The sequence below is a fragment of the Aquarana catesbeiana genome, linkage group LG03, assembly GCF_042186555.1.
Source record: "Aquarana catesbeiana isolate 2022-GZ linkage group LG03, ASM4218655v1, whole genome shotgun sequence".
NCBI lineage: Eukaryota > Metazoa > Chordata > Amphibia > Anura > Ranidae > Aquarana > Aquarana catesbeiana.
In genome coordinates this window covers 406,568,137-406,585,197 of record NC_133326.1, presented here as the reverse complement: position 1 = coordinate 406,585,197, position 17,061 = coordinate 406,568,137, and positions in this window count along the sequence as shown.

Genomic DNA, 17,061 nt, shown 5'->3' with positions numbered 1-17,061 from the left:
TCCTCCCAGTGATCACTGTTACTAGAAAGCCCACAGCCATGAGAAAAAATGCAAACTCTCAGTTGCTTTAGTGGCCAGGCATTAGTTTACATACTGGTACGGTTGCCCCCGTAAAGTTTTGGAGGTGGCAGTAAATTAGTTAATTAAGAGGTCACACTCTGCGACTGAGTGACCTCATTCCTTTGGGTAGAATACAGTACAAAACTGTTGCACATGTGGTTCTATCTTTGCTTTATTCTTCCTTTTTAAATTCTGTTTGACCATCGGAGATCTTTCCTTGTGGTGGGTGAGGTTCCATTTTTCAAGACCATTTACATACACCTTAATTAATATTTGGAATACAGTTTTGGGCTTGATTTCTACTTTTATTTACCTTGTTTACTCATACAAATAAAATTACAGTCATTTATTAAAGCAATCTGTTGCTGAAATAAAGATTACACATATCAAATGATAAAAAAAGATCCTGAAAAGAGACTTTATACTTATCTGTAGGTGCCTCTTCATAGGATGTTCACTTTGCTGCAGAGCAACGCAAAGTGTATGTCAAGTCAACTTTTGTTAGCTTTGGATAGAGTGGGGAAACCCTGTCAGGTTTCCACCATCCATCTACAGTAGGAGATGGATAAAAATAGTTTCTATTATCCATCTCCAGTAGGAGATGGATAAAAACCTATCTGTCTAGACTGGAAAGCTAGACCCCCTGTTTTTCCTGTCACTATTCTTATTTCAGATTTTTCCCATCATTGTCTGTACGATGAAATCATTACCAGCAGGACACAAAGTAAGGGTAAATCTTTCTACTGGAACCCCAGATAGCAGTAAAAAGTCAACATTCCCCACTCTATTCAAAACTAGAAAAAAAAAACATTTGGCATTACATACACTTTAAAAATCTGCACCTCCGAAACACTTCTGGGTGTACTGAAAGCCTTAGTCCCATTACACTCAGTAGTTTCTCCCACTGCCCTCCACATCCATATAGGAAGCAGTAGAGACTTGGGGTCTAACAGGAGGGCAGTGGGAAATGTAGGCATTTGAAACTAAAGTGTAAAGTGGAAGGTTTTTAGGACAGCTTTGCTCTGCAACAATGTTACATAGTTACATAGTAGGTGAGGTTGAAAAAAGACACACGTCCATCAAGTCCAACCTATGTGTGTGATTATGTGTCAGTATTACCTTACATATCCCTGTATGTTGCGGTCATTCAGGTGATTATCTAATAGTTTCTTGAAGCTATCAATGCTCCCCGCTGAGACCACAGCCTGTGGAAGGGAATTCCACATCCTTACCACTCTTACAGTAAAGAACCCTCTACGTAGTTTAAGGTTAAACCTCTTTTCTTCTAATTGTAATGAGTGGCCCCGAGTCTTATTAAACTCTCTTCTGCGAAAAAGTTTTATCCCTATTGTGGGGTCACCAGTACAGTATTTGTAAATTGAAATCATATCCCCTCTCAAGCGTCTCTTCTCCAGAGAGAATAAGTTCAACGCTCGCAACCTTTCCTCATAAATAAGATCCTCCAGACCCTTTATTAGCTTTGTTGCCCTTCTTTGTACTCGCTCCATTTCCAGTACATCCTTCCTGAGGACTGGTGCCCAGAACTGGACAGCATACTCCAGGTGCGGCCGGACCAGAGTCTTGTAGAGCGGGAGAATTATCGTTTTATCTCTGGAGTTGATCCCCCTTTTAATACATGCCAATATTCTGTTTGCCTTATTAGCAGCAGCTTGGCATTGCATGCCATTGCTGAGCCTATCATCTACTAGGACCCCCAGGTCCTTTTCCATCCTAGATTCCCCCAGAGGTTCTCCCCCCAGTGTATAGATTGCATTCATATTTTTGCCACCCAAATGCATTATTTTACATTTTTCTATATTGAACCTCATTTGCCATGTAGTCGCCCACCCCATTAATTTGTTCAGATCTTTTTGCAAGGTTTCCACATCCTGCGGAGAAGTTATTGCCCTACTTAGCTTAGTATCGTCTGCAAATACAGAGATTGAACTGTTTATCCCATCCTCCAGATCGTTTATAAACAAATTAAATAGGATTGGTCCCAGCACAGAACCCTGGGGAACCCCAATACCCACCCCTGACCATTCTGAGTTCTCCCCATTTATCACCACCCTCTGAACACGCCCTAGTAGCCAGTTTTCAATCCAGGTACTCACCCTATGGTCCATGCCAACGGACCCTATTTTGTACAGTAAACGTTTATGGGGAACTGTGTCAAATGCTTTTGCAAAATCCAGATACACCACGTCTACGGGCCTTCCTTTATCTAGATGGCAACTCACCTCCTCATAGAAGGTTAATAGATTGGTTTGTCAAGAACGATTCTTCATGAATCCATGCTGATTACTGCTAATGATATCGTTCTTATTACTAAAATCTTGTATATAGTCCCTTATCATCCCCTCCAAGATTTTACATACTATTGATGTTAGGCTAACTGGTCTGTAATTCCCAGGGATGTTTTTTTGGGCCCTTTTTAAATATTGGTGCTACATTGGCTTTTCTCCAATCAGCTAGTACCATTCCAGTCAATAGACTGTCTGTAAAAATTAGGAACAATGGTCTGGCAATCACCTGACTGAGTTCCCTAAGTACCCTCGGATGCAAGCCATCTGGTCCCGGTGATTTATTAATGTTAAGTTTCTCAAGTCTAATTTTAATTCCGTCCTCTGTTAACCATGGAGGTGCTTCCTGTGTTGTTTCATGAGGATAAACACTGCAGTTTTGGTTACTGAAGCCCCCCGATTCACTCGTGAAGACTGAGGAGAAGAATAAATTCAATACCTTTGCCATCTCCCTATCCTTTGTAACCAGATGTCCTTCCTCATTCTTTATGGGGCCAATATGGTCTGTCCTCCCTTTTTTACTGTTTACATACTTAAAGAATTTCTTGGGATTTTTTTTGCTCTCCTCCGCTATGTGTCTTTCATGTTCTATCTTAGCCGTCCTAATTGCACCCTTACATTTCTTATTGCATTCTTTATAAAGTCTGAATGCTGAGGATGATCCCTCAACCTTGTATTTTTTGAAGGCCTTCTCCTTTGCTTTTATATGCATTTTTACATTGGAGTTAAGCCATCCAGGATTTTTGTTCGCTCTTTTAAATTTATTACCCAATGGGATACATTGGCTAATGCCCTTATTTAATATGCTCTTAAAGCAAACCCATCTCTCCTCCGTATTCTTTGTTCCTAATATTTTATCCCAATTTATGCCTTTTAGCAAGGTTTGTAGTTTAGGGAAGTTGGCTCTTTTGAAATTCAGTGTCTTTGTATTCCCTTTATGTTTCCTATTTGTGTGATTTATGCTGAAACTAATTGACCTGTGATCGCTGTTACCTAAATTTGAATTCAGTGTCTTTGTATTCCCTTTATGTTTCCTATTTGTGTGATTTATGCTGAAACTAATTGACCTGTGATCGCTGTTACCTAAATGTGAACATACAAAAAACATGTGTAGGGATGGGTTAGTATAAAATCTATTACAGGACGTTTTTTTTTTCTTTTTTCTTTTTTCAATAACAGTCTTTAAAAAAAAATCCAACCACCCAAATATTGTGGTATTCTTAACCGCTTCAGTCCCGGAAGATTTGGCTGCTAAATGACCGTGCCATTTTTTGCGATTCGGCACCGCGTCACTATAACTGACAATTGCGCGGTCTGCGATGCTGTACAAAAACAAAATTGATGTCCTTTTTTTCCCACAAATAGAGTTTTCTTTTGGTGGTATTTGATCATCTCTGTGGTTTTTCTTTTTTGCGATATTAACAAAAAAAAAGCGACAATTTTGATAAAAAACACAATATTTTGTATTTTTTGCTATAATAAATATCCCTTTTTTTAAAAAAAAAAGCAAATTTTTTCTCAGTTTTGTTCGATATGTATTCTTCTACATTTTTTTGGTAATAAAAATTGCAATAAGCGTATATTCATTGGTTTGCACAAAAGTTATAGCGTCTACAAAATAGGGGATAGATTTATAGCATTTTTATTATTATTATTTTTTTTTAACTAGTAATGGCGGCGTTCTGCAATTTTTATCGTGACTGTGACATTATGGCGGACACGTCGGAAAATTCTGACACATTTTTGGGACCATTGGCATTTATACAGTGATCAGTGCTATAAAAATGCATTGATTACTATAAAAATGTCACTGGCAGTGAAGGGGTTAACACTAGGGAGCGATCAAGGGGTTAACTGTGTTCCCTAGTGTGTGTTCTAACGGAAGGGGGGATGGGACTTGCTAGGGGAAGAGGTAGATCGGTGTTCATACTTTGTATGAACACACGATCAGTCTCTTCTCCCCAGAGAACCGGGATCTGTGTTTGCACACAGAGATCCCGGTTCTCGCCGTGTCACAAGCGATCGCGGGAGCCTAGCAGTCACCGTGACTGCCAGGCACTCGCATCGGCTCCGGGGGCGAGCTGCGGGCGTGCGCCCCTAGTAGCCAAAAAAGGAAGTGATGTAAGATAACGGCGATTCGCAGCCGAGCCATGTTGCCGCAGTACAACTGCGGTGGCTGGTCGGCAGGCGGTTAAAGAACATATGTGATCCCTACACACATATACAATCCACATATCCCACAATGCCTACATAGAAGTGTTGCCAACCTACCAGATTGAGATATACTGACACAACATGCAAAATTTACTGGCATTTCTAAAAGTTATAAAAATTGGCTTTTTTTAACAGCTTACCTGTAAAATCCTTTTCTTTGAAGTACATCATGGGACACAGACCATAGTAATTACTATGTGGGTTATAGGCCACCTTAAGGTGATGGACACTGGCACACCCTAAACAGGAAGTTGCCTCCCTATATAACCCCTCCCACTACTGAGAACACCTCAGTTTTTGTAGCAAAGCAATACACATGTATACCAGAAAGAGGGGAGGTACCTCTGTGTCCCGTGATGTACTTCAAAGAAAAAGATTTTACAGGTAAGCAGTTTTAAAAATCCTATTTTCTTAGTCGTACATCACGGGACGCAGAGCCATAGTAATTACTATGTGGGATGTCCCAGAGTAATGCCAACTGAGGGGAGGGAGACACAACAGAATTAGGGCAACATGAGACTAGAGGAGTTATACTCATACTGATACTGATAAAATCTGGTAACTGTATGGACTGAAGACCAAGTTGAGGCCTTGCAGATTTGAACCATAGAAGCTTGGAGATGCACCCCCACGAAGCACTAACATTCAAGGTCCTAGTGGAGTGTGCTTTCGATTTGAGAGGGTGGAATCCTCTTCTTTAAACCATAAGCCTGAACAGTTACTTGCTGAATCTATTTAAAAATAGTAGATTTTGATGCTGCCTGTCCTCTTTTAGGACCTTCAGGCAACACAAACAAAACATCAGTTTTTCAAATCTGAGCAGTCGCCTTTAAGTAGACCTTGACTGCTCTCACCACATCAAGAGAATGTAGTGATTTTTCTTCCATAGAACAGGGTTTTGGGAAAAAATGAAGGTAGAACAATAACCTGGTTTAGATAAAAAACTGACACTACCTTCGGTTGAAAGTTAGGATGAGGACACAATACTACCTTATCCTTGTGAATAATAATATGGCTCTTTACAAGAAAGAGCAGCCAATTCTGATACCCTTCTTGCAGAGGATATGGTTACCAGAAAAACTAGTTTCCTTGTCAAAAGGACCAAGGGAATATGTCGTATTGGCTCAAAAAGGCTGTTTTTGTAACGCCGACAGAACTAAATTCAAGTCACAAGGGTTCAGGGGTGACCTAACCGGGGGATTAAGCCGCGTTACCCCCTGAAAAAACTACGAACCAAAGAATGCAAAGCAAGTGGTCATCGAAACAATACCAATAAGGCCGAGGCCTGGCCTTTGAAAGTACTCAAGGCCAGCTTAATTTCTAACCCCATCTGCAGAAAGTCAAGGATTCTAACTATGACATACCTCCTGGGGTGCCAACCCCTGGATTCAACCCAGGAGACATATGCCTTCCAGACTCTATAATATGTGATTCTGGAGGCCGGCTTCCTTGCATTAACTAAGGTAGATAATCACTGAACTAGACAGCCCACGTTTCTTCAGAATGTGGGACTCAATAGCCAAACCGTTAAATTTAGTGTTTGTAAGGTAGGATGTAATACCGGACCTTGCGAGAAAAGGTCTGGATGTGGTGGTAGGGTCCATGGGACCCCTACCGCCATCCATATGATCTCTGTATACCAAGATCTCCTGGGCCACAAAAATCACCGACTTCCCTTCCTGCTTGATCCTGCGAAGAAGTCGTGGACACAGGCAGAATAGGAGGGAATACATAATCAGTGAGAACCGATTCCACGGGAATAGCAAGGCATCTATTCCGCATGCTAGCGGATCCTTTGTTCTTGACACAAAGTTGTCGACTTCTTTGTTGAACCTGGATGCAAACAGATCTACGTCTGGGATCCCCCATGTTTGACATATTCACAGGAAGATATCGGGGTGAAGGAACCATTCTCCCGGGAACAACTGCTAGCGACTCAAGTAGTCCGCCTGCCAATTTTCTATTCCTAGAATGAAGACTGCCGATAGGCAAAGTACATTGTTTTCTGCCCAAGATAGGCTATGATTCACCTCTCTCTGGGCTGCACTACTTTTTGTGCCCCCTTGGTAATTGATATAGGCCATTGCTGTGGCATTGTTGGATTGGATCCTGGCAGGACAATTTCGTAAACTGAACGTTCAGGCCCTCAGGACCAAGTGCTCTGCCCGAATCTGTAGAATGTTAATGGGCAAGGCCATTTCTGATCTGGGCCACTTCTCTTGGACAGTTGCCTCTTCCAGGACTGAATACCCTTTTCTGGGTGTATCTATGATAAGACCCAAGTATTTTAGCCTTCTTCATGGTTTTAAAGAAGATTTCTCTAGGCTGAGAATTCAACCTAAGTATTCCAGGTAGTTGAATGTGGTGACCATACTTTGGTCTAAGCGGGCTACTGACTGGTCTATCAAGAACAGATCGTCTAGGTAAACTATAATAGTTATACCTTGGGACCTTAATCTGGCTAGAGGAGGGGCCAGAACCTTTGTAAACACTCAAGGTGCAGTAGCTAGACCGAAAAGCAGAGCTACACACTGAAAATGAAGATTTGCTACCTTGAAAAGTAGATATTACTGGTGAGTGAGGAAATAAGCACATGGAGGTATGCATCTTTGATGTCGATTGACGCCAGAAGTTCTCCTCCTTGTAGGATGGAGACAACTGATTGGATTAACTCCATGCGAAAAAGGAGCGGATATTCCGGAATCAAATTAGTTTTTTTGAGATCCAGAATGTCCATTCGGTTTTGGCACCATGAAAAAAGGTTTGAATCAAACTCCAACCCCTGCTCTTACATGGGAACCACCATGATCACTTTTTGCCAAAAGATGGTTTAATGCTTGAAAGAAAGACTTCTTTTTCTCTGGATCCTTAGGAACGTTTGATCTGAAAAAATGAGGGGACGGGAACTCTTGGAACTCCAGTTTGTACCCTGGAGTTCAAAACAATCATATTGTTTATGATTTTTTGAAAAAAACTTTTCTTTTTCTTTTTCTCTTCTTGTTTGTATTCTTTTTGGGTTATTACTATGGCCAAATTTTGTGGGGAAGACTGTGAGGGTTTCATGACTAAAATACATCTTTCACAGGGTTCAGTGGGATCCAGGGAGTACACCTTAGACAAATCTTTTGCCAAACTTCAGAGATCATTAGAAAAGAAAGTCAGGATTTTCTGGCACAAGAAATACTTTGAGAAATATATTGAAAACCAAATTACCCCTTGGGGACTGAGGATTCAAATTTTTCCTAATCTCAAAAAAATAGATGACACTTTGAAAAATAAATGGCAATCCAACTTACAGTCTTGTTCCTTTGAAATGATGTCACTACTGTGCGCCCAATATGAAATTGAACTTAATGAAGTAGATGAAATAATCAACAAATGGTATGCTGAACATGAATGAGTGTCTGACCAATCTGCCCTCCTTCCTTGATAAGGAGCGCAAATTGAGGGAACACATTGAACAATATACCATAGAGATTATTAACAAAGAAATTAAATTTTCAAGGGACCAGTCAACTTATGATATGGGCTTTGCCTACAAATGGAATCAATCAACTCAGTCTAGACAGCCCACTAAAACTAATAATCGTGCACGACCAAATACCAATACTCATGTATCTGATGTCTGCTCTATTTCTCCTGTATCTTCTATACCAATCTACTGTATACAAAGACATCAAGAACGAGCGAGTATCGAAAAAACGTAAAGGAGATTCCAACACATCGTTTTCTGACAACATCAATTACGCACCGGCTTCGACGCAGGAGCATGAGTCACCGGTAGTTTGTCCTAAAACCTCACAACCACGCTTGAATACTCCTCACAAACCTATAAAAGGCACACGCGGCACTCGTGGATCAAAAACTACGGGTTCTGTGGGCTCTCTGTCTCTTCCTCCTCACACTATGGCACCCTCTATTAAACCTACAAAGATAAGCGATTCGATTTCACTACCTACAAAACCTGATCCCAAATTGGCGTCCATTTTTTTACCCCTGGGAACACCGGAACCACAAAATCCGGTAAAACCGTAAGTTTTTCCAGTACAATTTCGGATGAAAACAATAAATTCCAGATTTTGAATCTCTCTTCTCACTCATTAACCAATGATGAACTCAGTGTTTTACAACTGGGACTAACCTTCTGTCCCGACACCAATGTAGACCATTTTGAAGTTATCAAGGATATTCATTTATTTGCCCGTCGGCTTTTGTTTAAGACCATTTACCACAAACCAGTGGATGTGGATCGTGTGACCACATCCACTGGTTTGAAAGATCTCACTATTCGAGAAATTCAGGCATTACATGAATTAATGGAACTTTGGGAAGAGGATGGCGAGTCTGTTGACTCCCCCCCATTAATTCTCCCCTGATAAACAGGGGACTTCCCCCGTTCGTATTTTCCCTCCTCCCAGTTATTTAAACCTAAATCAAGGAACTTTCCCAACTTGGGTAGATGTCCAAACATTTGGGCGTTTGTCTTGCAGACAACCGAGGAGGTGGAGGAGATGACTTGGTCAAGACCTAGTCCTGGCAATCTCTCTCCCCCACTTCAGAAAGCCCTAACGAACTTACAAAACAATACGGAGATTATAATCAAGCCGGCTGATAAAGGTGGAAATCTAGTGATAATGAATTGTTTTTATTATGAACAAATGTGTTTGCACATTCTACAAAACCGTGAATGGTACAGACCGATTTCCCGTACCATCATTGACTCGTACTGTAGAGAATACAAACATATTATCAGTAAAGCTCTCTCTGGAAATTTGATTGACAACCCCACCTGGACATTCTTAAATGTAGAAGAAGCTAAGATTGCAACATTCTACGCTTTGCCGAAAGTTCACAAATCACTAACCTATCCCCCAGGTCACCCTATTATTTCAGGCTGTGGTTGCCTAATCGAAAATGCCAGTAGCTTAATTGATACTTACCTTAATCCTCATGTCAAGGCACTATTTTCCTATGTACAGGACACCATTGATCTTATTAAAATCTTAGAAGGCATCTCTGTTCCAGAGGATGCCTGGTTAGTTACCATAGATGTTGAGAGCCTTTATAATACGAATCCGCATGAGAAAGGGTTATCAGTAGTGGCTGAACAACTACGTGAACGTGGTCAGGGTGCTGACCCTTATAATGAATTCATATTGAAGTTTATACTCACCAGAAACGTTTTTGTTTTTGGTTCCTCCCACTACCTCCAGGTGCAGGGGGTTGCGATGGGGACACGTTGTGCCCCATCGTATGCCAACCTGTACCTGGGGGGGTGGGAGAGAGAACTTTTTTCTAGAGAGGATATTACCAAATACCTAGATAAAGTAGTAATGTTTCATAGTTACATTGATGATATTTTGATTATTTGGTCAGGCACCCACGAGGAGTTGCTAGAATTCATGGACATTATGAGCCACAATACCCACAATCTCAAATTTACCATGTCAAGCGAGAAGAAGTCAGTCAATTTCCTGGATATCCAGATTTTTGTAGAAAATGACGGTTCCTTGGGTACATCCCTTTTTAGGAAACCGTCGGCTAGCAACGCCATCCTTCATGCATCCAGCTCTCATCCGAAATCTTTAATCATTAGTATCCCCTACAGCCAATACCTCAGATTGAGGCGTAACTGTAGTAGGGACGATGACTTCCAGAGGGAAGCCAAACTTTTGTACTCTCGATTACGTGAAAGGGGTTATTCCCATAATACCTTAAAGAAAGCATTTAATCGAGCCAAGGCTCCTGATAGAAAGATGTTGATTAATTAAGAAAAAAGAAAAACCATCATCCCAAATAGTGAGGATTATAACCCCTTACACTAAACAACACAAACAGGTGAGGAAAATTATAAATAAATACTGGCCTTTATTGCTGGCAGACCCAATAGTACGTAAATATGTTGGGAAACAACCCCAGATTACATATAAACGTGCTAGGTCCTTACGAGACCGTCTTACCCATAGCCATTATCAAATGTCCTCTTTGCCTACACTTATCCCGGGCTCATTTCCTTGTAAAAAAAAAAAATGTGACAAATGCCGCTTCATGTTAAATCATCAAGAAATGTATTTGCCTAATGGTCAAATCCATAGGATCAATTATGGAGTTACGTGCCAAACTCCTGGGGTTGTCTATTTAATGCAATGTACCTGCAAGTGCTTCTATGTAGGGAAGACAAAACGCATCTTCTCAAAGCAAATTAATGACCATATCTCACTCATTAAAAAACGGAGAATGGAAACTCCAATCAGTCGCCATGTGGGATTGTACCATGGCTTCTGATTGGATACCATTAAGTTTATGGCTTTAGAACATATTTAATGCTGCACATCAGAGGAGGTAGCAATGATCAGAAATTATTACAACTAGAATCCCGTTGGATTCACCTTTTGAAAGCCACGGTTTATACTGGTTTAAATGAGATGCTAAGTTTCAAGCACTACCTGTAAGGTCCCCCCGTTACCCTCTGTAGTTTCTTTCCTCCCCTTCCTCCCCCTTCCCTTCTCTCCCTTTCCCCCCCCTTCCCTTTCCCCTATTTCCCTTCCCTTCTTTCTTCTCCCTTCCTTTCCCTCCTCCTTTCTTTTTCCTTTTTTTTCTTTTCTTCATTTTTATATATTTTTTTCTTCTTTCCCTTATTAGTTTTTCCCCCCTTTTTTCTCCCCTTTCCTCTTCCTTTCTTTCCCCCCATCCTTTGGCCATTATTCCCTTTAACTGTTATCTGTTATTTGACACTACTAATGAGTTTAGTATTATCTTACTTATTATCAATTAATAGTATATCTAAACACCTAGATTATAATTCAGCTCCTTAGTTCACTTTTATTTGAATCTGTGTAACCCCTTTAATTATTTTGATTTAATATGAATTATTAATCACTTATATATTTACCTATATGCCATTTGTACCTGGTATGTCATGTCTATACTGCCTATTGATGTTTGTTGATTATTTTGAAACCTTGTTTTTGCCTGCACTGCTATGTTTTTGTAAATGCGCCTGTGTCTTTCCAAACCTATGACATTGTTAAAGTCCCTCGTGTTCTCCCCAGAGTGAGTGACAGCTCCTGCCCATGCCCCCCAGCCACACTGCGGTCTGACTCTTTGGGCACTTTTTGGAGATCACATGGACGCCCGGGGCGTCCTTGCTTCACAGCTGGACACCCGCTACTCTGTGCCTCTCTGCACCCTATCTCTCTGGTTCACAGGGATGACTTTCTTCCCCCCATCACCACCATAGGAGGGAGCTGTCCCACTCCGCCCAGTCTCCGAGTCCTAGGACCCGGCGGCAACGGACAGAGCTGTGTGATGATGCACTGCGCAGGTGCGACACAGCTCGACGTCCGCTTCCGGCCCTTCGGGACCGGATGGAGGGGATATAACGCTGCTGCTCCGGCGTTCATATGCTGCCGGAGCCCCCCAGGGACAAGAAGTGCCACTGTTCGCTCTAAGGTATCCCTCTATTTTTTGGAGTACTCTTGTTTGTTCGAGACCTTTTATATCTACATCTTGACCCCGGGTTGTCTTATTTTGACTACTCAGGCTTCTTAAGATGTCTCCTGCCATATTATCATTGCTTGAAGTGTTGGTTTTCCCTTTCTGGATCACCATTTACTTATTGCCTATTTTTTGCTCCATCTTTTATGTATTAGACCATTCCTTGTCTTTGACTCTGTGAGGTGGTTCTATCAAGTCCCTCGGGTTTGAGCTCTTTTAGGGTCCAAAGTGTAAGTTTATCTTCCTCTTTTCACTTATTTGGATAGCAAACCGCTATATATTGCATTTTATATATTATATATATATAGTTATACAACATTTGCTATGGCTTATTTGACCCCTTACATATTGTCTTTAGCTGGTCCTTGTGTTCCCTCTGTGACCCCCGCTCGCCTGCGGTCCTGACCTATCTAGTCAGCTGTAGGTTAGACGGTGACGGGATTGCTGCCCCCATTACTTGGGATAGATCGGGAATGTAGCACTGCTCTGGGATTGGAGACACAGGTGCATATAATTATATATGCACTCTGTATTGCACTTATAATTGTTTGGATCTGATTGTCTAGTATCCATCTATCAAAAATTCTAATATGTACATACTTTTCCACTGATGTTTTATCACTTATTCATTATATTCCCCCCCCCCCTTTTTTTCGTGTGCCTGTATGTTGTTCTTTTCAGAAGGCCTGTACCTCCGTAAAGACAGCCCCCCCCTGAAGAAGCCCGAACCATGGGCGAAACATGTCGGGTGTAGTCTGGTTGTCTTGTTCAAACATCTTACCATTAGTATCTGTACATGCCTGTGTCCTTTGCTTTTATGTACATTTTTTTTTTACCTTTTAAAACAAAAATAAAATATATTTTTTATTGAAAACGTGATGGTATTTTGCACCCTCAAAAATCCCCACCCCCTTTCCTCTATATCTTCATGTTTAATTGGGGATTGGTGCCAATTGTCAGCTGTGCCCTCCACGACTAATCATTTTTTTCATAAACTGAGGCTCCGGTGCACCTTTGGAGTCAGACACATTGGGAAATCTAGAGCTTGAACCCTTTTGTTCCAAGCTGATAGGATACTGTTTTGCAGCAGTCTCAAATGAAAGTGAGCATAAAGAATCGCCTTGAATTAAGCCACCATCTTTCCCAAAAACCTCATGCAAAGCTGAATAGAAGAATTCATCTTGCTTCAACCACCTGAATCAGTTCCTTTATGGCGCTGATCTTTGCCTGGGGAAAGAATACCCTTTTCTGGGTGTATCTATGATAAGACCCAAGTATTTTAGCCTTCTTCATGGTTCTAAAGAAGATTTCTCTAGGCTGAGAATTCAACCTAAGTATTCCAGGTAGTTGAATGTGGTGACCATACTTTGGTCTAAGCGGGCTACCGACTGGTCTATCAAGAACAGATCGCCTAGGTAAACTATAATCGTTATACCTTGGGACCTTAATCTGGCTAGAGGAGGGGCCAGAACCTTTGTAAACACTCAAGGTGCAGTAGCTAGACCGAAAAGCAGAGCTACACACTGAAAATGAAGATTTGCTACCTTGAAAAGTAGATATTACTGGTGAGTGAGGAAATAAGCACATGGAGGTATGCATCTTTGATGTCGATTGGCGCCAGAAGTTCTCCTCCTTGTAGGATGGAGACAACTGATTGGATTAACTCCATGCGAAAAAGGAGCAGATATTCCGGAATCAAATTAGTTTTTTTGAGATCCAGAATGTTCATTCGGTTTTGGCACCATGAAAAAAAGGTTTGAATCAAACTCCAACCCCTGCTCTTACATGGGAACCACCATGATCACTTTTTGCCAAAAGATGGTTCAATGCTTGAAAGAAAGACTTCTTTTTCTCTGGATCCTTAGGAACGTTTGATCTGAAAAAATGAGGGGACGGAACTCTTGGAACTCCAGTTTGTACCCTGGAGCTATTGAGGAAGTCCCCCATCTGTCTCAACACTCTTCCTGCCAGACCCTTGAGAACTGCAGAAGCATTCCCCCTACTCGAGCGAGTGGGTGCGCCTCCTCATAAGGAGGCTTTAGTATTTTGTAGGTTTCCTCCCCCAAGACTTCTTTTGTCCCTGGGGTTGACCCTGAGGATTACCTTTTGAACTTGATGGCGGAGGCCGTCGTGACTGCCTGGAGGCTGATGCCCCTGGCACAGGAGAAGGAGCTTGTTAAAATGAAATACATTTACTCCTTTTCCTAAATGGCAAAGGGGTACTTTTTCCACTAGAATTTCTTTGGATGTATTATTCAAATCATCCCCAAACAGCCGTTTCACCACAAAAAGGAAGACTAGCCAGGAGCTTCTTGCATGGCGCTTAGCGAGGGGCGCAAGGCCTGAAGGATAGAATCTCTCATAGCAACTATTGCAAACATAAAACTGCTAGTAGCTTGTCAGATCCTGGGCCTGCTGAACCGGATAACCTTGAGCACCTGTTTAAACTGGTCTCTCAACGATTAACCAATTACTGTCAGCGCAGGCTGAGACACTCAATCCGCCAGAGAAAAAAAGTGTTTTTTTTTTTTTTAAATAGGAATTCCAACTTTTTACCCGTTTGATCCCTAAGCATTTGAGCATTGTCTGCCGGACAAGTCAAACTTTTTTCAGAGAGGATATAGCAGCGTTAATTGCTGGTATATCCCACTTTTAGTGAATTGTTTCTTCCATAGGATAAAGTGTGAAAAAACTTTTTAGGAGGGAAAAAATGCTTATCTGGGTTATCCCACTCAGATACAAAAAGCTTTTCCAGCAATGACTGGACAGGAAAGGCATGCACAGCTTGAGGAGGCTTTAGCGAACCCGAACACTCAGTTAAGGGTACATAAATGTGGAGTGGACCATTCAGTAAGAAATTGTACCATCAATCTTACAGATTGTGAAGCTGATCCCTCCGCATTTGACCCCTCAGAAGAGGAGTCATCAGCCTCTTCACGATCCTGAGGGAATTCATCTTCTCCCGCCCCCAGTTCCTCAGTTTGAGGGTCCTGGGTAATGGAAGAGAACCTGTCGCATTTTGTCCCTCACTGGGATGCGATTAAAGCCGCTAACCTTTTTTTTTTTCAATCCTATCATGGCTGAGGAAAAACACCTCTTTAGTAATATAGACAGGGGCTGCAGTGTTGAAAACAGTTGCAAACATTTCATGGCCCCGATGCTCACTCTGACCAGCCACCCCCTCTCAGGGGAGAATGCCATTGTAGAGATGAGTAGGCTTTCCAGAGCTTGAGAGAGACCCTTTTAGCCCTTTTTTGGGGGTGTTTCAACCCCCCCTTCTGACCTTAGCCCGATGCACAAAAGCAGAGGTACTACCAGAAGAAATCGCATCCACTGCTTGAGCAATAGTCCAGCCACTGCCACTGCTATTAACGCTTAGCCTGATGCTATTAGTAAATGTGTCAGGGAATGCCTGTGTCACCAACCTCTTACATGCCCCTTTTTGCTATTGTGTCCCTCCGACATCTGCAGCCAGCAAAAATGGAGCTTTTCAACATACTCCCGCACTGGACGTCGGAGGACGCCAACACCGAGCTAAGTCCCGCCCCTTTCATCACATCGTGGCCCCCCTCTCTTTTCAAAAAATGGTTTTCCCGCTGGAGCGCGGGCCTCCGATCCGACGGGATTGGCATGTGTGTGGGGAGGGAATGATGAGGAGGAGACCTGTAACAAGCCGCCGTGCAGGGGCGGTGAGAAAACAGAGCGGCATCGCTGATTGTTTTTTTGGCTTCCCCCTATGCAGGAAGAGAGGGAGAGCTTTGTCCAGGTGGGGGGTGTTTCGTGAAAGAAAATCCCCCCCCCAATCTTACCGAAGGTCTGAGCTGCTCGCCGGAGGGAAGCCTGCTGCTTCTGCTGACACAGCGTGATCGTTGAGGAAAGCATGACAAGGTACGTGCTCTATACAGCCCCCAGTGGTGACTCTTAGGCATGACAACATTTACTTCTTTAAAGGTGACATTTCATAAGGAAATTTAAAAATTCCTTAGAAACCTCCACTTTCCTGCCGCACGGTTTTCTGTGGTAAAAACCAACAGACCCAATCTTCGCCTCTCACGGTGGACTCCGTTACAAAACCTTCAGGAACCGGGGACCCTCTGGGAACCCACACTCCTGGACCCGTAAAGCACCCCGCCAGTAAAAACTTTATGGCTGAAAAAACCAAAGCTCTGAATCCCGGGGTCCAGCTCTCTAAAAAGAGAAGCGTTACGGGCTAAACCTTGTTTCTTCCGCCACAAGGCCCAGGTACCATTCAATTTGGCCTGAAAAGACACTGATTGGATCCGGCTGCATAACTAGCCCCAGCAAGGATTGCTCCAGTGGAGCTCAGCACAGCACATCTTTACTTGTGACCAACACCTTAGACACTGGCGAAAAAACTGAGGTACTCCCAGTAGTGGGAGGGGTTATATAGGGAGTGGACTTCCTGTCTTAGGGTGTGCCAGTGTCCATCACCTAAAGGTGGCCTATAACCCACATAGTAATTACTATGGCTCTGTGTCCCGTGATGTACAATTAAGAAATTACAGTTTTAAGTGCAAATTTCAGTATATCGGCTACAAACAAGTACAATATGTGATTTTGGGTAGATAATAAGGCAAAAACATATTTCTTATTTTATTTTCGACATACTAAGTAGCTCAGGGACAGGACTAAGGAGGGGAAGAAATTAGGATGTCACCTCACCGACTTGACATGTCCCTTCCTGAGTCAGTGACAGTCTCTCTCCACACCAGTCCAAACAGCACTGACAGTCCCGTTTTTGGCTTGCCTTGCTACCATCGCACACTCGGCTCCAGTCACACCACTCGACTCCCTTGAACCATGACATCACACGACATACTCAGGAACTACTGCTGCCAGACCCGCCCCCGCTGGCGCCACCTGAATACACTGTAGCAGGCACTCGGATGCTCTCTAATGGCTCCGAGCATCACAACCATATTTTTTACTGGCAACCTCTTCCTGTCACTGGCATTTACTGGCCGGA